Genomic DNA, 21834 nt, shown 5'->3' with positions numbered 1-21834 from the left:
TGTGTTGTATTTCTCCCCCTTTTTTTTGCTGAATTCTGGCCTTATTTTTCCCCAGAAGCTGTTTTTGAGAGGAAAGTCTTTAGAAATACAAAATTAAAAACCCCAAAGCAAACAACAAATGAACCCAACTTGTTTGGAGTTTCCATTTTGTATGGGTACAGAAACAGTTAGGTTTGGTCTAGATTATGTTGCTCTAGATTAAACAACTGATTCTTGGTAACCAACTTTGTCCAGCTGTGCAAAACTCGTTGAATTGTGTTTTAGTGTTTACAATTGCCCTGACTGTTGGATGGTCTTGTTTTTTTCAAAGTTAGGGAGCAACAATCTTCAGAAGCATTTCCTCCTACTGACTGTTCATTTTATAATAGAAATTGAGAAGCTGATACGAAATATCTCGTGTGTGTACACTTCTTAATTTCTCTGCAAGTAGGGCCTGGATCTTGCAAATGGTTATGGGCCACATTTTCCACAATTTTTTTATTTTTATACTTTCTGTCTAGAAAAGACAACTTGGAGGTTCATTTCTGTTGGGAAGAGGGGTAGTGTGTATGAGGAAGGAGTTTAGGCTGAAAAGTGCAGAAGCTGTCACGTCTGGATGCTTTTTCTCATCTCATCAACATTCTCAGTAGTTTTGTCACATCATTACCAGAAATTAGAGTTGAAAGGTTCCTTTGAAGATAATTTAGTCAAACGCCCTGAAGTCACATTTAGAACATCCAAAGTCTCTGTGTCATACCCAAGTGTGTAGTGGAGGGCTGAAGAGGCCCTTCTTGAGGCCAGTCACTTGTTATGATGCACTCTATTATAATCAGCTTTTTACTGTGTCATTTAACAATTTATAGATGTATTTTACATTTTATGATTCTATGATTCTATTTTCTTATATGAATTATATCACTGTTACTGGCATGCATGGCCTAATATTTAATTGTTCTAAAGAAATTAATTGCTCACTGACATGTCGCTGTTTTCTGCCTTTGCTTCAGAACAAAGCTGATATGCTGTAAATCATTCTCAGTCTGTGTATTGCTTACATCCTTAATTACAGCTATTTGGAGACCAGTATCTCTCTTGCAGGAAAAAAAACCAAAAAACTCGAAAAACTTTCACTTTACACAAGTATAACTTGGACTGAAGAAGAAACCACTCACATAGTTTAGTTGCAGCCGTCTAATTTGTAAATGTTGGTTGTAAATAGTCCAGTTAGGTGGTTTTCACTTGAAATGATGCACTGAGTTCGTTGTTCAGAAATTGCACACATGGGCTCGCTCTCTGGGCCATTGATTAAATTGCTGTTCTTAAGGCCTAATCAGCCCTTCATTTTTTTTTGGATGCAGAATATAAATCAGTCCTATTGGGGTAATGAGTCTCGGAGATAAAAATGCCTTACAGGTGAATAGTTCAGAATATTTCTAAGAGATCAAAATAAACACATCCTGGCTTAGATCAAAGTGAGACCTTGCCTTTACCTTCCAAAAATTATATATATAGCCTCCATTGCGTAATAGTTACCGGGGCAAATTCAAATGAAACCTCTTTGGTTCTTGTAAGCCTGAAGTAGAGGAGAACTCAAAAAAAGAGCATAAAATTCTCTTTTACTCAAGATGGTTGTTCTTGGAGTTGCAAGAGTCCAGTTCAGGAGTTAGTCTTGGAGGCAGAGCTATTGCGTTGGGTACTGAGGGGGATGGTGCATTATTCTGGCCTATACCTTATACTCTCTGCAAATGTCTTGTGTTGGTGTCCCAGTGGAAATAGTGTCCTATTTATCCTGCTTATCAGTATGTGCTTAAGGCATTATCCTAAACCAAGTTGGTGCTCTTTGTAATCCAATTGGCCCTGATCTTCCGTAGCCTTGAAAGAAAGGAGTGTATGTTGACACTTCAGATTATGCTGTGTTCCTGTATTAAAAGTCAAAGGCAGGGATCTTTCACTTTTGTTGAGCAATGAGATTAGTATCCTGTCCCTGGTTGCAAAATCATGGTTGAACAGAAGAAATTATCTGTGCTTCTCCTCCCCTGGTTATCCTTCTGTTACAGTTTTATGAGAAGGATAACTCAAACTCTTGAGAAGTGATGAATTTTCAAGGTTATGAATTCAAATGTGGTCAATAAAAAAGTAACTGAAAAGACTGTGGACTCCTTCAAGAAACTCGTGTCTCAGATTGGATGAAGTAAGATAACTGCTGAATGGGACAAACTGATAATTCTAGAGATAATAGGGACAAAATGATTATGTCAGGCACACAAGTGTTGTTCAGCTATAAAGAGTGTTTGTTACCTACCTGGAAATCTACTGACCTACATCTTGTTGGAGTCTGAAAAAGAATTTGGAAGAATACATTTCATTATAGGAAAGATTGCTAAAATAGAAAAATAGTGTATTTTATAGAATGACAAGTAAAACAAGGAAAGAAAACCAGATTGGTTTCACAGCAAGCTGTGGAAGCGTTAGATTCCCAGATGAGAAATGCAGATTAATCTGAAACATATTAAACACCTCCAAGGAAGAACTTTCACCTTAATAGCAACATTAGGGAAACTGCCCTAAATGGTGCTGTGTGCAGCGAGGGGCTGCTCAGCCACGCAGAAGGTGTGGACAGAGAGGTGATGGAGCTGAAGGAGACTTTTTAAGCGAGGACTTGGGATATTCGGAAATGAAAGGCTCTGAAACATGGGCTTGTCAGAATAATTTTCTGTGAGTTTTAGTGCATTCTTCAGGGTTTTCAATGAATGGCTGTACCACTGAGAGTGCTGCATTCCCATCACATGCCACAATGAAAGGGCAGAGGATCAAACCGAGGAGGTGACATGTCACTACCTTATTCTGGAAGGGAATTCATTTCCAAAGTGACAGTTTTAGCATACACAAAGATGCAGTCCGATTTTTTTTTTCCTACTTAAAAAATGTTTCCTTTTTCCGTGGTGACATATTTCTACCATTCAAAGAATAGAGATACCTAACTGTGAAAAACAAATCACAGCTGCTGTCAGAGGCTTCTCCCTCAGATGCCTTCATATCAAGTACATTCAGCACTCCAATGCATGACTCGGCATGAACCTTTGATGTGCATCGAGCTGCACTGGAGCAGAAAGCCCTTGTGCTGGAGAGGGGATCTGGGGCCGTGCTTCACATCCATACTTTGGGTCATGCCATTGAGAAACGATGGCCTGAGAACATACAGTGTACACCTACAACTTCTATTTACACTATTTAAACAGTTATTTTAGGTTTTAATGTCAGATTAACATTTAAATATCCCTGCTGGAGCTGCTATTAAAGTGTGAAAAAGAAACCCAAAACAGAAGAAACATTCAGTAAACTGGAACATTTAAAATAGCAAAGACTTGAAAACACTGTAAAGAACTACTTTGTCCATGTTCTCAGCAGCATTTGTTGCAACAAAATGCATAATTTTCAACGTCTCACTTGACGATCATCTCTTTTGGCTTAATGTGCATACCTCAAGTGATGGTAGAGAAAATTGAGATTTTTTTTGCCTTCTCTGGGTTTTTCTCTCCCACCCCTATTGCCCTCTAAGGCACAGGCTTAGGCACAGAGGAGGGCATTTTCAAGACTATCTTGTCTGATGCAAGCATTTTTTCTTGGTGCCTTTTTTGCCTCCACCCTTTGTCACAGAGAACCACAACTTTTCAAGCAAGTAATACAAAAATTGCAGCCAATAATACACTTGTATGAGCTGAGATTATGCAGGGTCTTGGGGTGAGTGTGCACCTACATACAAATTGAACCTGCAAACTATGTGGACAAGCCATTTAGAAAACCAGGCTTAGTACCTAGAATATCCTTTTATTTTATTTATAACTTAGAAGCCTTCAGCAGAGCTGGGTGAATTATGTAAATGCTACAACAAGCTGATTTTGCTTCTGCTGGTTAATTTTCCTCAATGTTTCAGGTCAGTAACCAGTTAGAGGTTTGCTTTTTAAAATTTTACAGCATTAATATTTTTAATTTAGTTATTGTTTCCTGAGGTCTGACAGATACTTTGCTGGGTCTCAACATAGTCATCTGCACTGTTCTTTTTCTCAGCTAAATTGCAGTATTACAGAAAGTTTCTAATAAAAAAATTTCTTAATTCTCCTTTTCCAGTCACAAAATCAGTGGGCTCCAACTGTTAATTGAAATATTCAGTACTTATTAAGATTTTTCTTGATTTTGCTAACATTTTGCTAAGTTAAACTTACATAATTAATAATAAAAAAAAAAGAGTAACCAAGTACCTATAGTTTTGTGTTTTATTCATAGAATATTTTTGACATGTATCTTTGGGCTGAAATTATTCTTGGAGCCTGGCTCCATCACCCCAGGACATGCCCAGCAGGTGAGGTGATTTTCTCACTGCCTCCTGTCCAGGACAGCAGAGATGCTGCTGCTGCCTGTGTCATACCATGGAGTAAGGTGTGTTACATGAAATAATACAGCAAGATATAACAGCAACAGCAATTATTCCAGGGAGGGCTCCCTCCTTCTGGATCATGTTCTGTGTGTGGGGTGAGTGACTGGGTACTAACAAACTGCTTGGACCCAAAGGTGAGAGGGAGTACCACAGACACTCAGGAACACCCCCCTTTTCCCTGCTTGTTTTGCAAGACACTACATTTCCTTAACTTGGCTTTGCAATTAGGAAAGTGCAAATTGAGGATTGCTGTCTCTGTCAGCTGGAATATTTCAAAATTTTGATGAAAACCCATTTAATGCATCTTCCTGAGTTCAGGTTGCCTGTTCAGAAAAGCATTTCTCCTCAGAGAATCCCTACTGCTGTTCAGCAGAGTCACTGCTAAATGGCAGCAGGCTGTGCACTGGCCTGTGAACACTGAGCAGGGCAGCCTTGTTTGTGACTGTGAATACACCTCCACACTCCACAGTGGGGTAAAAAAGTCCCACTTAACATGGAATGAGCATATTTATTTCCGTGGTGTAACGAAACTCTGCTTGTATCCTTAAGGTGTGCCTGCTTTACACTATGCCTGCACCTGAAAGCCTTTTTCAAAAGGAAGTGAGGGCAGAAGCTTCATTTACAGGCAGTTATATATAAAGATATTTCTATTTGAACATGAACCTATGCCCGAGTTAAATATCAAATAGATACATTTTGAGCTTGCTGAGAACTTCAGGAAGAAGATAAATGATGATGATGTTCTTGAGGTTACAGGATTAAATTGTGGGCACACATGCATTGAGACAGGCATTCCCAAAGCTGTATCATAGGTTTGTGACAGCATGTAGGACAACCAGAGAGTGGGAAAATACTGGATTGAGTATTTAGGATTTTGGAGATATTTGGTATATTTCATTTTGACTCTTGGGTGTACCTCACTAAGAAATCAGGTTCATGTCAACCCTTGTGAAAAAAGTGTATTTTGTAAGGTTTTAATATCCCTTAAAGGTATACTTAAACCTTATGGCAGATTTTTTTTTTTTTCCCAGGGGAAGACAAGTGGACAGTAACTGAAACTTTCAATGCTGCTGACAGTAGGCTAAAAAAAATAAATTGAAGAAAAAAATTCCTTGGGCAGTTTCTTAGTCTTAATTCTTTTGCTAGAAGCTGAACAATATGAACTCTAGGGCTTAGAAAAGCAAAACAAACAAAAGGATCTCCAAACAGTTTCGAATTCTATCCTAAGTCTTTGCCTTATATCTAATAGGTTTTCAAATGTTTTTTTACTGAAAATACCTAAGCACAGAGATTCCTTTTTTCCTTTTGTAGGACCCACAACAGTGGATAGGGCTCATTAGATTTCCTACACAGGACGGCTCTCTGTGGGGTGCTGGTGCCTCAGATGGTTGATATGGGATTGCACTGTGTGTTTCTGATACCTTATGGCACCTTAAAGGCATCCTATAATGTCTCATATTTGCTTCACCTTTTCCTTGACTTCCTCACCTCAGGCTGTGAGACAAACCCTTGCTCCTTGGTGCATAAACTGCTGCCATTCATCAGGCATAACCTGGGTGTCTGATTACCTATGGAAAAGCTGTATGTCTTGGGGTTTTCTATCTTCTTGTGGCTTCTCTGGGTAAATCTATCACAAAGGCTGCCTTAGAGCTGGATGGTCAGCAACAGAGGGTTTGTGGTATCAGTGTGACCCAGCAGACTGACAGCAACTGGAAGCAGCCAGGGGAAACACCTGCAAGCTGAAGGCCCCAATGAATTTTTGTTCCCTCAAAAACTGCTTCTTGTGTCATGGTCAAACAAAATATGAGAATTATGTAAGAACAATGGATGCTGAGTTCCAGCTAACACCAAAAGAAAGCATGCTTTTAACAGGTGGTACTCAAAAAGCTCTGTCCAGAAAGGAAATGACCCAGTGCTCTGAATGGCCTGAAATTCTCTGTTCAAATGGTAATTTCCTGGTGTTGGTGGATAAATGTATCCCTTTTCGCCAAAAAGCTGTCTGGGACAAAAGCAGATCTCGGAGCTGGCCTGTGGCAGCCTTCTTACCAAATGCTGTTTGTAATTTCCCAACTTGAAAAACCAACCATGTTCGGCAGAAGATTCCTAAAGCTCGGCTAAGAACTGTCCTGAGAGCACTGTGATAGTGAATCCAGACTGGCAGAGCAGCAGGGATAGGTTAATGATTAAAAACCACATATCTTAATTTGAATCTGAGGAAGTAAGTTCTTGAACTTTATTGGAAATCTTTTCCTCCTTCTTACCCAAACCTTTTTGGGATAGCCTATTACCTAAAAAACCCGCTGGGTTTGGATTGCTGCTAGACCCCCTTTGAGGCTTCTAAGGCTGCAACAGGGCGGTGGAGAGCTGGTCTGTTATCTGTTCTAATGAATGTGAAGATTTATGAAATGATGGAAGAAATAAAAATGTAGGGTTCCCTGATTTGTAGGGAAGGATCTATTTCTGCTGGTTATACAATCTCTTACAGAACATGAATGTTTCACTTTTAAGAATTTGTCTGAGAAATAAAGCTAAAAGTTCTCTGGTAACGGTGGTAAGTTTGTACACATAGTGTGTGGGCTTTCCTATATTTCTCCCTTAAAAAATATCATATTAAATCAAATTAATCTTGATTTATTTTCTTTCATTGAACAATTCACTTGACAGTTCATTAAGCTCAGAATATTTTAAGCATTTTAGGGAATTTTAGAAATTCTCTAGTTTCAAAATAGGTGATTTTTAAAGAATCACTGATCAGAATTGAGGGTTTCACATTGTGATTTAGAAGACTTTTGATCAGCACTTTCTTACCAAGGGTCAATCCTCTAGGACTTTTCAAGGAACAACATCTGTTTAAATGCCAAAGAGAATTAAACCCACTAGGCTTCAAGAACCTTCTTTATTTGTTGTTACCTACCCATCAGTGAACTGCTGTAGAAACAGCACATAATTGTCTTAATCTGTTATCAAATGGTGTCATTTACTTTTGTCATAGTTGTCTGTGTAAAAAGCTATGTAATAAAAACAAATATTCAGTTCGGGCAGCATTTTTAGGGCTTTGTTTAATCTCTTTATCACAGCCTGTTTATGCATCTTACAAAGCAATCCATAAAATACCAAAGGAAATGCTAAATTAGTATCTTTTAATAACTAAATTTTTAAAACTATTGAATTAAACATGGCAACAATTCTTTCTTAGCTGAATTAATGTTCATTCACGCAGAAAAATTTGACTGTAACGTTATTTAAGCAATTTAAAAGTGAATTAAAGATTCATCCATTGTATCAGGTATCTGACTTCAGGCTAACATTTTAATCTCAATCATTGTTACAGTGTTTGCCATCCAAAAACTCTGAGAGATAACGGTGAAGGTTAATTCCTGCAGAACAGAGACTCAGTTCCTTGTGGGAGTATGGCTGGCTATCAGGGAACTGCAAAATATGATAATAGAGCTATTGTTTACCTTAACATGTTAGGCAAGTTACACTTGTTTGGATAATTGTTTTTAGGTTTTGCATTTTGGATTTATTTTTTGTTTTGTGTTGTTTTCATAGCTGCTCCACTGACTGTAGAAGAACTGCTTTTTTTTCTTTGTTGTAAGCAAACTCACAGACTTTATTAGAACATTTTGTAAATATTTTTATAACAGCAAATTGACAAACTTTTCCAGGGGGACTTGGTTTAAAGAAAAATAGCTGTCACTCTTTAGCATTTTTCAATTTTCTAAGTTATTGTCCTTCTCTGACATCTTTTCATCAGCAGACCTGATTCATCTCCAGGTTAAACACGTGTAATTTCTTCATCTAAGCTACTCTTGAATTTTAACTAGGAAGAGCGTACTCGTAATAGATTCATTAGATTATATTCAGACATACTGAATCACACTGAGAAATACTCTTAATGGGGTTCTGACTTGGTCAAAAACACCTTGCTTCTTGGAACAAGCAAGAAAAATTGTCCATTACATGATCAGAGTCTTCACAATACATCAAATGTGAGGAGTCTGTGATTAGGATATATGTATAAAATGGAATGATGGAATATGCAGTATATAACTGTGCACCTGGAGGAAGTCCCTATATCCACAGGGGGTGTTTTAACAGGTTGGAAGCAAAGGGCAAGAAACTGCTTCTGCCACAGGAAGCGCTTTCCTGAATGCCTACCACTGAGGTCAGGTGCTGTTTGTAACACAGAGGTTAATTGTACGTCGGAAACATTAATTCTATAGCTGTGGACACTTTAAAGTCAGGCAGTGTAGTTATTTTATTGTATCTTGGCAATATTTTATAGCAGGTGTTCACTTCTCCCAGGTTTGTCCTTATTTTAATACCTGTTCTAAATAAAACAGTGTTTTTTTGATGTAGCAAAGAAATAGTGTTGGTGTAAACCATACACTTAAACACCACCACATATTTGTGGTGATCTTTTCCTTTCCCTTGCCTAATTTAGATGTGAAATACTCTTTCCCTTATGCAAAGACTAGCAAGCCTGTTTCTCTACTGTTCTTCTGTACTTATCAAAAAAAAACTGGCTCTCCTAAGAACTAAATGCAATGACTATAGTTCTGCTTACTTCAATTGGTCAAACAGGTTAGGAAGCCAATTAGTCATTCCCTTTCATCTAACTACAGGTAAATTTCATTGTATAATTGCATACTAATGCACAGCTAGGTATTTTCACCATGTTTTGTCAGATTCTGAACTGCCATATCCTATTTATAAAAAGTCCAGGTTTAGCGATCAGGACCTTTTTGTTTCCTCATGAGGGAAAAAGAGCAAGAATTATGCATTAATGCACAATATGGGAAAAAATCTGGAGAGATATCAGTGAAATCGGATGGTGCTGATATTGCTCAGCAGAAAAAACAGTTTACAGCATGGTGAACTTCAACTGATCCAATGGAGTCAGGCTGTACTAAGGATATGCAGTGGTAATAAAAAAACCCACCAAACCCAACATTTAATTGTGAAAGGGTTATAAATATTCAAAAAACATTTCTTTATAATATTTTTATTAATGAAAGGTTTATTAGAAACTAGTTGAATTTCAGTGGGTGGGGAATTACACAGATCAGAAGCTACAGGGATGATTGATTGTTATCAGTGATTACATGGTCTGACTAAACACTTTCAGATTCCTAGTGTTACTGTTTCTTGTATCCAACTGATTTTATTCTAATTTCTGTGAATAAAAAGGGGAACAAAACAGAACAGTAATAAAGAAAAAAAACTCTCAAAACCTTCCCACAAAGCTTCAAGGTTTAATTTTTTTTAATGTTTGGCTACAGATATAGAACACCTTTAATTATTGATTGCTCATAGTACATAGAACTGGCAAGAAAAAAGGTCATTGAAGTTTTCCTACTCTCTCTTGAGTGCTTCTCTATAATAGTCCTAACTTACAGCAAGGAATGTGAGTGGTTCTTAATATTTACTGTTCTGATCTTACTCAAAATGAGTTCTGTCTGCTTTTTACATGGCTGGAAGTAGACTAACAAATGAAGATGCTGTGTCCTTAATTTTCAGCATTGGAGAGGCCATGCTGCAGACAGTCTGTTCCAGGAGGCAGGAGGATGAGTTTCACCTTTGTGATGTGTCATACATGAAATCCCTATTTGTGCTTGGTCTTTGCATATTAAGTGCTTTAATTAATTTGAGCTTAATATTTTTAAATTGAATGTTAAATCAATCCATCAGTCCAGGTACACTAATCAAGTTTTTATGGTCTTCTTGTGTTTACTGTATACTTTTACAAGTGTTTTAAGATGTGTTGGATGTATTTTTTTATGTTTTACTTGTATCTTGGTTTCAAGGCAGATTTTAAAAACCCCAGTTGCAACAAACAGCCCAGCCCCCGTAAGCTCCGTGACCCTTATCTCAACTAATATCACCCCTCTGACCAGGAGGAGCCATTGGTGGACGGAGATGGTCTGTCAAAGGGAGAGCACCAATCACCTTGAACCAAAGGGGTGGGCTGTGGGCGGACTGTGGGCGGAGCAAAAGCTATAAAAGGGAGCCAAAAGACACGCCCATTCTCAGTCTCCCTTCCTCTCCAGCTTGCTAAGGCAGTGCTGGAGAAACCTACCCCTTTCTAGGGGCTTTTAGAAATAGATTTCTTTTTGACCAGCCTAGACTGCAAGTTTGTTTTTTTTCTCTACCTGAGGTTCAGAGCTGTCTTAAGCCAAAGCTCCTGAATCCCTGCGCTCCTGGGGCATACCTCTCGAGCCATCAGGATCCCAAATTTTTATATTTTGTTAGTTTTTTGCAATTTTTCAATTTTTCTGTTTTAATAAATTGTTTTAATTTCTACAAAGAGTTGTCTCATTCCTCACATGATGGTAAAATCTTTTCCTTCTCCCACATACTATATGGACCTTATTGGATAAGAATATGGGAAGGGAATGTACAACCACTAAAAACAGAATAAGGCGTCATTCACAGAGACAGGCAGTCCTAATTCATATTTAGAACACAGGAAAGCTTCTGGTCCAAAGAGACAGAAGCCACCAGCAGCAGGGCTGGTACACACCTGTCAGTTTCTGGCAGCTCCAGCTGTTATTTAAGGATGCAGCATAAATATTTTAGAGGTGGTGGATCATGTGGTTAGACAATGGCAGCAATAAAAGTGTGTGGAGCAGTTACTTAAAACATAAAATATATTTAATATAGCAACTGCATATAAACTGAATGGATTTTTTTCCTTTGTTAACCTAGAGATCCCAGTAAATTAATAACTTGCATGGGAGATGGGAATCAGCACATAGACATATAATGTGAATACACTATGCAAATAGCCAAGTCTGGCCATTGAACTCAAATGTAATTTGAACAGTATGTTCAAATTGATTCAGAAAGTACTAAATTAAGAAAAAAATCCTTGGAATTAAAGAAGATTTAAAATGAACTGGTTCAGGATTAAACCATTTTATGAGGAAGGGAGGAAGAGAAAAAGCAAAAGAAAAAAAAGCAAAAGCGCAAAAGCAAAAGCAAGAAAGAGAGAGAGAGAGAGAGAGAAAGAAAGAAAGAAAGAAAGAAAGAAAGAAAGAAAGAAAGAAAGAAAGAAAGAAAGAGAAGAAAGAGAAAGAAAAGAAAGAAAGAAAGAAAGAAAGAAAGAAAGAAAGAAAGAAAGAAAGAAAGAAAGAAAGAAAGAAAGAAAGAGAAGAAAGAAAGAAAGAAAGAAAGAAAGAAAGAAAGAAAGAAAGAAAGAAAGAAAGAAAGAAAGAAAGAAAAAGAAAGAAAGAAAGAAAGAAAGAAAGAAAGAAAGAAAGAGAAAGAAAGAAAGAAAGAAAGAAAGAAAGAAAGAAAGAAAGAAAGAAAGAAAGAAAGAAAGAAAGAAAGAAAGAAAGAAAGAAAGAAAGAAAGAAAGAAAGAAAGAAAGAAAGAAAGAAAGAAAGAAAGAAAGAAAGAAAAAGAAAGAAAGAAAGAAAGACAGACAAAGAAGTTCTAGATTTCCTGTATGCCTGGAAAAGAGATGGTGTTAGCCTGCCAACATTGCCCTATCAATTTCATACCATAAATTACATTTTCTTGGATGAACTAGTGGGGAATGCAATGGTCTCATGTCTTGCAGTGTCTTAAAACAAGTTGTATATTAGGTACTCAGCACTGGCATTGAATTGTATTCTTTTTGAAGCTCTCCACCTCTATGCTGCTGAACAATATTTATTGCTATCATAGGTTGTTAGAAGTTAAGATGTATTTCAAAACAAAATTATTACTTGCTCTTGGATTTTGGATAGAGGTTTTTATTTGTTCAAAAAAATTGGATGAGTATCTGCTATCAGACTTTCCAGGGTTATGGAGAAAGGCTTACTTTCCTATCAATTTGAATCTTAAGCATCTACCATGAATTTAAACTGGTTCTTAAAGAAGATTAAATTCATTTTTATTGCAAATATGACTCTTTTTCAGCACCTTTGGGAGAAGAAAGGCAGATGAAAAAGAGAACATGATGTGAGCACCGAAAAGATGAGAGGCACACAGAAAATGTGAACTGCTGAATTTACTGTCTAGCTATAATGAGGTATTGCTTAACAATTAAGTTAAATTATGCAGCTGTTTCCTAGTATATTGTGCTAATGCATTTGAGAAATTACAGTTTTCTGATTGGAAAACGTTATGTGGAGGAAACTGTAACATTCCCCATTCCTGCAACAATTCATTTCATGATTAAAAAAGGAAGCCAGTATTTTTGCAGCTGTCAGGAATAGGCAATAAAGGATAACAATCCAAGGGGGCCTGGTAGTCACAGACACAATAAAATAATCCCAAACAAAAGCTGCAGAAGGAAATAAGCTTTGAAGGGTAGCAATGACTTGCAGGCACAGCTCCTGGGTTTCTGTGGTGAAGTGACTACAGAGCCCACACTGGCAGGAACAGGTTTGAATGTTTCAAAGAGAAGTGATGCTGCATGTGATACTTCAAAGACAAGTGCTCAAAAATTTCAGGGAAATGTTAACTTAATACTTTAAAGCAAAAACTGTGTGTATATCAGGGGTATGCATCAGCTTTAAAAAAACCAAAAAACCAAAAAACAAACCCAAAAAACCAAGCCAAACTTTACTAATTGGTAAATCTTAATTATCTTTACATTAAAAAAAATTAATTTACTTGAATGAGGATTAAGTGAACATTGAAGATTTGCAAAACTAAATAATATTGAAAGCATAAACCAAAGGAAATACACTGGTTTTCCAAATTTTGCATGTGGAATGTGCTCATGGGAAAAATGGCTACATAACACAGAGAAGAAATTAGGTATGTTAATGGGAGCAGGTGGCTTAGATTTTATTACTTCATTTTTGACCAGCTTGAATTCTTGAGACTATTTAAAATTCCAGACTAACAAATTCATAGATAAATCTGTATTACCCATTGTTTAAACTTATTTATGCAAAAAATATCTCAAACTCAAAAACTCTAGGCGAAAACACATAATAGCTTTTGAGTAAAAATGAAAGCTTTTCAGTTAACATCCATATTACAGATCATCCTTTTATTCTGATCATCTGTTTTGCATGATTCTTTTGTTTTAGTCAGCATTTCCTTTTAAAAAAGGTTGAATTGGGGGAAAATATAATTTTATTTCACATTTTATGAGTCTGAATAATGTAAAATGAGGTTGTGCCATGCTTCATGACCATGAATATTTAAACATTTTCTATAAATACATTTACTTATTTTTGTTTTAGTCTTGTGAAAAAGCATTGCCTGGAAATGATAATGAAGAAGCCTAAGAAAATACCATTTGGAATCATTATTGGTTTTGTTTTTACCAGTTGCTCCATAAAGGCAAAGCAGGTTTGGTCTGTTAATTTCCTTGAGTGACCTAATTCTTTAAGCTTCTACTGTACTTACTTTTTATATTGAGCTATATTATTATACATGAGAAAAAAAGTTAATTTATGATCAAGTGAATGCCAAGACTTTTTTTCCTCTCTTGTCCACTGTTTATTTAATCTGTGGTTATGAGGGTGAGAAGAGTGATGGCAGCTTTCTGAGCCAATACCTAAACAAGGTACCTTTTATCTGACGGTAACTTTTATCCCATTGAAAAAAAAATCTTTGGTCTGCTCTAAAATATTCAATGTCCTTCCCTTGTGGAGGACCACTGTCAACCACTGACCCCTCTCCAGAGGTTTTCTGTTGTCCCTTTCTCCCTGCAAGCTAAGGAACAGCAGGATAGGTAGTGGATTGTAGATTTAGCTTGAGCACCCAAACTATGACACAATGTAAAGCATTCGTTTTGGATGTGTCTGTTTACTTGGTACATTTTTGAGCTGTCGTTGCTTTTGTGTGCTTTTTCATGAGCCCACAAGCCAGCTTTGTTCTTTTGTTCATGCCCACTTGTGCCTGCTGCAGACATGGAAGAGGCTTGGGCTTTGCAAGAGCATGCACTTGGCAAAGAGGGAAGAGCTGAGGGGGAGTATACATATACAATAAAGCCAGGTATTGTTGTGCTTAAGCGAGTATGTGGAATTGGAAAAAAAATCAGGATGGAAAAAAATCAGCTGTTACTACAGGAACAAACCAGAGAAATGTTAAATTAGTGTACTTCAATTCTGAAGTACCTTTTCTTGTCAAAACTTTTTCTTTCTCTCCTCTATTAGACAGGAAATCTGGACCTAGTTTGGTGAGGATAACTCAAGTATGGGAATGCCAAACTGGACAAGGAAATAAACGAGCGTCCTTGCTACCACAGCTCTTATGTTTCCAGTGACAGTATTTCCTCTGTGTTACGTGTTTGGTTCAGAGCAGCGTTTAGACCCCTGGCTGTACATTAAACTCTCATGACTTTAGCTGCTTGTCTGCTATAAAAAACATCTTTTGTTTGTGAGGGTGCCACCTCTGTGAAGCAGAGGAAGGTCCTTCCAAATGATGGAGCTGAGTAAAATGAATGCACATGAGATGCACTTGACTGTAGGAAGTGACAAGAACAAGTGTTACCACTGCATTGCTCTGTCCATAAATGCAGTGGTAGCAGCATGTGTACAACCACATACATGTCACAGATGGTGTCTCTAGTGTAAAGGTACCTTTTTATTCAGACACCTGAACAGATAAAAATGTCTATAGCATGTTCATAACCAGCTTCTAAAAGTAATGCAGTATGTGTCTTGATATTACAAAAATCATAAATAAAAAAAACACTTTATGTGCTAAGTTCAATTCTGAGTCTTATAAATATTGTAATATTTTACTAATTACTTGTGTTCTGGCCCTATAATAACCACATATAATTTATGCTTCTCAAAATGGGAGCTTATCACAAAAGTTGTCACAGACTCCTAATTACTGTCATAAATATTCCATTGTAATCTATACAATAAGAAATCTTTCACTGCCTCTCCCCTGAAGGTATATTATTCAATTTTCAGAGTTATAGCACAGTGATAAATTAGAGCCTAATGTTGTTGTGCCACTTAAGCTAGCCAAGACTTTTTATAAACAACTCTCTAAATGTTAAAAAAACAGAAAGCAGCCACACTAGTGTGATATTGACTCCTTTCTTTCTTGCATTACCTTGGTTGTTTCTCTTTTTTCCAATAGAAGTTTTTATAATTATTACAATTTTTCAGCGTAGATCATCTGAATTTCTCAAGCAGTACTTGTGGAAATTACCTGTGCCTTAGGCTCAGTTTTACAGTGAGCACAATATTCTAGGAAACTCACAATATATAACAGCTTTTTGACACAGAGCGGTGTAGAAGTGATGTTACACCAAAATCTAGGAGACATAGCCCTTGAAGCAGGTTTAATTTTAAGTGAAGTAGGCAAAGCATCAACCTGAGAAATGCTGATGTCAATAACCAAGATAAAAGCCAACATTAAAAAGCAAACTGCAGCAGAAAGGGATGTGTAGAAACTTCAGACTTTCAATACTTAGCTATGTGTATAAAGGTAGACCAAATTCAGCTTTTTTTCTTTTTTTTTTCTCTTTTTTTTTTGGAGGGACTAATTAATTTTATTAGAGAGTAAGTAAATTCAGCTGTGAATCCTAGAGAATCTAATGACTTCCAGAGATTCAGAATGAATTCAGCAATAAAAGCTAATTAGAAGGGAAATGGATGCCTAAAGTATCCCTGGTGTGCATAAAGAAAGAGTATAAAGACCATTAATTGAAATTAAAATTTAACAGTAGCCTAATGCTGCATGACATAAAATTCCATCTGTTGTGCAGAGCCACTAAACAAAGATACATGGGGAATAGTGCATGGAGTCTCAGCTCTGCAGCCAGTCAATGAATGTATTTTAATGTCAGACCACTCCACACAGTGAGAAGTCTGATGTTCAGAGGAGTCAGTTTAGGGCGTGATGATTTCTGTAGCTACTGAATTAGAGAGAAAAAACTAAAAGTGATGATACATTAGTTTATTTCTTAATGAAGAAGGTGGGGGTTCTTCCTGCTTTTTTTTTATCCTTACAGGTGCAGAACAGGTTTCCATGCATTTTAGTACATATAGGCTGTATAATCTTTATCCAAACCATTTCTTAGAGGTGCCTGTGCGGTGCAGGCACAGAAGCAGGAACAAAGTCAGTGTCCTTTCTCGCAGCATGTCATCTCAAATGTCATGGAAGTTTCTGCAGAGCACGTGTAGGGAAATAAATGAGAGCTCTGAATAGTTTCTCCTGGAGTGTCTTACTTGTGCTGTTCACAAAATGTCTGGGAACGTCTTTTTTGTTGTTTGTTTTTTGAAGACTGATTAACAGTGATTTCTGTAACCACTTTCAGTGCACACATCTCTGGCATGAATTCCCCTGAAACAATTTTCAAAATGTGGACTGATCTACTGATGAAAGGTGGTTACACTGTACTTGCATTTCCATATTAGATGAGCACAGATATAATAATTCCATTTTGATGACTAGAGACATGCAGCAACCAAAATGCAACCATTTAACCCTGTTTGTTAAATGACATACGTATTAATTTATTTCTGGAGGATTTATAATTACTGAGAAATTTCCAACACAATGATTTTACTTTCAGGCTTATGTGTTGGACTGGAAAAACAGCCCTTCTGAAAGTGAGTCTAACAAAGTGATTGTATGGTTCTTAGCACAACATGACTGTGGACTGTGATTGTTATGTGAATACTGTGCATGCTGAATAGGCCATAATGGCAAATTAGATGCTATTTGAGATTCATACAGTATATTTTCTGAATGCCTACATGTGCATTAGTAATTCAGCACCTCCACTCTGGGACATCTCAATGCAGAGCTAACAGCTACCACAGAAAACACACAGTGGAAGAAAATAAGAGGTTGCATGGAGAGTCACCATCATGTTGTGTGGATCAAAAGAAAAAAAGGTCCTTTACACAAAAAAGTTATCTAAGCAGAGATCAAAACAAAGGTTGTCTGCAATAGAAAATTCTGTGAGTTAGCAGTAGGGGGAAGAACTAGAACAGAAGATAAAAACAAATTCATATTCAGCAGTTTTAGGGGTATTTAGCTGAAGGTAATTAACCATCGGATGAAGCAGCAGCAAAATAAAAGGGGATGACCTATTTTTTAGTCTGAGACCGAGGTCCACTGCCATTTTGAACTGTCCTTTTAATCACTAAGAATACACACAATAGAAATGTAAACAGGTTGCTAATGAGGATATTTCTACCTTGGATTTGCAAATTTACACAAAAGAAGAGCAAGAACGTTTTCACACAGAGTAGAAAAATGCCTTTATAGATTTAAATATGCATATTTCTTGAGGGAGCCAGTAGTTAATGCAACAGTAATGATAAACAATGGTATTAAAATGTAAAGAAAAAAACAGGTGTATCAAGCTCTGGCCGGGTTTGCAGCCGTGCTCTTTGCCAGGCAAAACCAGGTAATTCAACTGCAGTATGTTCTGCGAGTTACAAAAGAGATCACCTGGCAGATGGGGTAGCCAAGGCAAGGATAAAACTGCCTGCCTTGCATCTCCCTGCTCCCTCCCTTGCAGGCCACTCTGGGTACTTGGCTCTTGCTGGCCCAGCAGCCTGTTCCTTTCCTCCCATCGCTCTTGCCCTGTGTATTTGTGATCTGCAAAGTACTACAATGACTTTACAGTTAATTTGTTAACAAGAAATGGTGCATCTCTTAAGTCACTCACTCTACCCACATCTTTCACTAAGCATTCCTGTAAGAACAATTCTCTGGATGGGCAGCTATTTCAAATATATCCTTAAGTTCTTGTCATTGCAGCCCTTAGACTCACCATTTGCTGGAATATTTATTTCATTTTTACTCTTTTGATATCAATATTTGATTCAAAGTACCTGCCATAGTGTTTCTCCTATTTCCAAAACATTAATTTGGGATAAAAGAAATAAGTGGCTGGCTATGTATTTGCAGTAGCAAAGTTAGGTATCCACACAACCTTTCCTGACTTTCCAAATTGTGTTTAGGTAGTTCAATCCATCTATATGAAGCCTGTGAGACTGTGCTAAAGCAACTGCCTTTAATTCTTCTCCTAATAGTAATCTTCATCTGTAATTAATTGTAAGGTACATGTATAAATAATATTGCCCATTAGTGAGATATCTGGCAGCTTCCATATGCAAATGTCCCTCTCTTTCAGCCTAGGTGCAATCATTATGTACATAGTATTTATAAACATATGGTAAATCATTTTATAGAATTCATTTCAGTGTTGCAGGTACTTGGGAAAAATATTGTAAAAGCCATCTGCATGCAAGATAATGAGGGGTGTGACAGGCAGGCTGCTAACTGTGAAAATCCTCATGTCTGCTGCATTGTTATTGCACTTGTCCTTTTTTATCATGCAGACAATGACAAAATATGAAATTGTTCCTCCTTCCTAGAGCTTCAGCTTTTGAACCCCAGACGTTATCAGCATAAAGTGGACATGTAGGTAAAGCTAATAGTGTTTTTTTTACATTTACTTTGTTTTTTAAAACATATTGATAGATTTAGGTACTTACAAAAATTAAAGAAAAATGAGATATTGCTTTAAAATTTGACAGCAAGATAGTTAACATCAGTCTGTCACATCTCTCCACAAGATTAATTTGCATGATGGAAGTATTTTCTGTGTCATTATCCAGAAGGAGAACTGCAAAAAGAATACCAATTTCCATATTTTATTTTTCCCAAATATATTGTATAAAATCAAAATGTATTGGGACATAGAGAACTTAATTGTCAAACTGCAAAAAATCCCTAATAATGAACATGAGTAGCAGAGTATTTCACCTCAAAAAAAGTTGTAAACATGAACTCCATGTGCTTCCTGAGATGATGTGAAATTGGTGTCTATGGTAATGTCAACACAACAATCTTGTTCATCAAATAATTTTATCTTTAAAATGCTTGTTGGATACTTTTAGATACTTTACTTGTCCAATTTAAGTGTCCCATATGGAATGATGGCAAAGTCCAGTTTTGACCTCACGGGTCAAACCCACCATTTTCAAATCAAGTTTTTAACCTTTTTTGTATACGTTGTCCTGGTGAGAGAGAACTATTGTCTGTGGCTACAAAATTAAAATAATGAGATATTTCACCAAAAACCTCAAATATCTGAAGCACCAGGGAGAGTTAACATGTTTTTCCCCCAGAAGATGTAGTCTTTATGAAAACGCAATCAGCTAGGCTGTTCTGAAGACTTATTCCAAACAAAATCTCCCTTTCTAAATTTATTTTCTCCAGCTAAATCTATGGCTAAATTTGGTATACTCCTAAAGAGATTTAGATTTTATGCCCATGTTTTAAGGCAATTGAGAGACCCGTGGTTTAATATTTTTTAATGTTCTTTCCTGAAGCAATTGTGTTTGACTGTTCTTCCAGGAATCAATTTTCAGGGATACACAGTCAACTTACTTTTATTGCAACCCAATTCAGCCATTAAGCAGCATAATTTCAGCTACCATGGAAATGCTGATTAAATTGACTGGTTTTATTTTGACATTTCAGCCGCAGCTTGACAACTAATTGCTAGTTTGGTTAGGTGTCAAAGGGACACTGAACCTTTGGAGTAAAAAACGGAGCAAGACCGCATCTCAGAAAACCATGGATTGCACTCACCTGCACTTGGGGCTTGGTACACCAACACCCATGGTTCCTTCATCCTCTGAGAATGGTGGTGGCCAGTGACCAGTTAGAGAAACACTCTAATTAGATGGCAAATGTTAACACCATGATTTAAGAGCAGCTTCTGTCAATTCAAGATTTGGGCTGAGGGGCTGTTTATTGGCGTGGAGAGAGGGTGGGAGAGAGGACCTCCTGCTTTCTGTGGGCACCTTGGAAAATGGCTTGGGTAGTGCCCAGTGTGGCATTGCCCAACGCCACTCGCTCAGATGAGTGCAAGGTTTTAAAAGGGAAAATATTACAGGTGGGATGTGAGTTCCCAGCTTGGCCGATGCCGTAGCCCTCATGGTCTGTGCTGGGTCTGCGCGGTGCTGGGGCCCTGCGACAGCCCCCTGAGGGGGGTCAGCACTGGGGCTGCCCTGGCCACATCCAGCCTGTCCCAGCCTCTTCCAGCTGGTTCCAGCTGATTCCAGCCTGTTGCAGCTGCCCCCGAGCACAGCCGAGCCCTCAGCCCTGGGCGTGGTGCCCCAGGCGCCACCTGTTTGAGTTGTGCCCCTCAGGCCGTGAGGGGGGCAGGAAAAGCACCTGTGAGCACCTGGTGGGGATAAGTAGGGAATGTTACAGCAGCGATTCCTCTGTGGGGACTTGGAGCCTGTGCAGGAGCAGTTTTATCCTGAGGGAGCTGTGCCCTGTGGGGAGAAGCCTGGGCTGGAGCAGAAGCCTGTGGAGAAAGGAGCTGCAGAGAGGTACTGCTGTGTGCGGCCCTCACCCCAGTGCCCCTGCCCTGCCCAGGGAGGGAGAGGAGCTGGGAGTGAAGTAGAGCTTGGGGTAAAGGGGTGAGAAAGCTATTTTAAACTTTGCAGGTCTTCCTTGCTATCCACCTCTATCTCCATTGTCAGAAAAAATCAGTGGGTTTGTTCATGACACAAGGGTATGTCTTTCCCTTTGCTCTGCCAACCAGTTAGGGGGAGAAATGTAACCTGGGCATCCCTCAGGGGAGGAGCTGCCACTCCCCCTGAGTGCAAGAAATACTGGTTCAAGGATTCTTTTGTTTTCTTCAATTTCCTGTAAGCTTTGAAATGAGTTTTCTTTTTTTTCTTGAAGAAGGAAAAAACCCAAGTCTGTATATTTTGTCTCCCAGATATTGTTATGAAACTCTTTTACACTTCAAAAGTATTATTCCTGTCACCTGAGGGGTTTGGGGTTGTCTTTTATACATTTCTATTTGTAACTACATGTAAATGGGATGTAAAACTATATTGGTATTAGTTTCTCTATTGTGATAGTAGGGTGTCTTTAAAATTATTCAGAAAAGGTTTTGACTTGACTTTATCTTTCACTCTGCCTGCTGAGAGCATGTTAGTCAATTTAAGAAAATTGAGAAGAGTGTATCTCTAGCAAATATTTCATGTTCCTCTAAATTTTTATCACTTCTGGACCAGAATATAGTCTCTGATACGTGTAGCCTATTGCTTCATTGTTACCATAGTAAGAGATGAGGCTGGAAGTTTGCTCACTTTGGGGTTTTTTATTTGTTTTAAGCAGGTTTCTTCAGAAGTTTGACTGTTTGCTCGGTGCCAGGCATTTGAATGAACCTGTAGTCAAATTGCAATTTATTTTTTCTGTTTGCTTCAGTTGCTCTGAGTCACTTTCTAAGACATCTCTGTTGATCAGCAATGGAGTGCTATGGGTATAAGCATACTTGGGGTTGCATCCAACCACTTATTTTACTAACTTAATAAAATATTTTGCTAGATTCTGCCCCGCAGTCAGTGTTGAAGTCAAAACAGATCAGTATCTTGAAAAAATAGTAGCTATTCTGGTATCTGAAATTTTCTTTCATTCCTCTATCTATTCCTGCCTGCTACTGCAAGCATTTGACCTTGTAT

General features: G+C 37.7%; 1 long non-coding RNA gene across 1 annotated transcript in view; it reads left to right on the top strand.

The window, feature by feature from the left end:
* The first annotated feature begins 20575 nt into the window (after positions 1–20575).
* Positions 20576–21834, top strand: part of LOC138113565 (uncharacterized) — a 37071-nt gene continuing 35812 nt past the window's right edge. The window contains exon 1 of the long non-coding RNA XR_011152234.1: positions 20576–20691. This is a non-coding gene — a long non-coding RNA (uncharacterized lncRNA). The remainder of the gene's footprint in view (positions 20692–21834) is intronic.

The sequence above is a fragment of the Aphelocoma coerulescens genome, chromosome 7 (assembly GCF_041296385.1).
Source record: "Aphelocoma coerulescens isolate FSJ_1873_10779 chromosome 7, UR_Acoe_1.0, whole genome shotgun sequence".
In the NCBI taxonomy this organism is placed as follows: Eukaryota; Metazoa; Chordata; class Aves; order Passeriformes; family Corvidae; genus Aphelocoma; species Aphelocoma coerulescens.
This window is presented reverse-complemented; position numbering and strand designations above follow the sequence as displayed.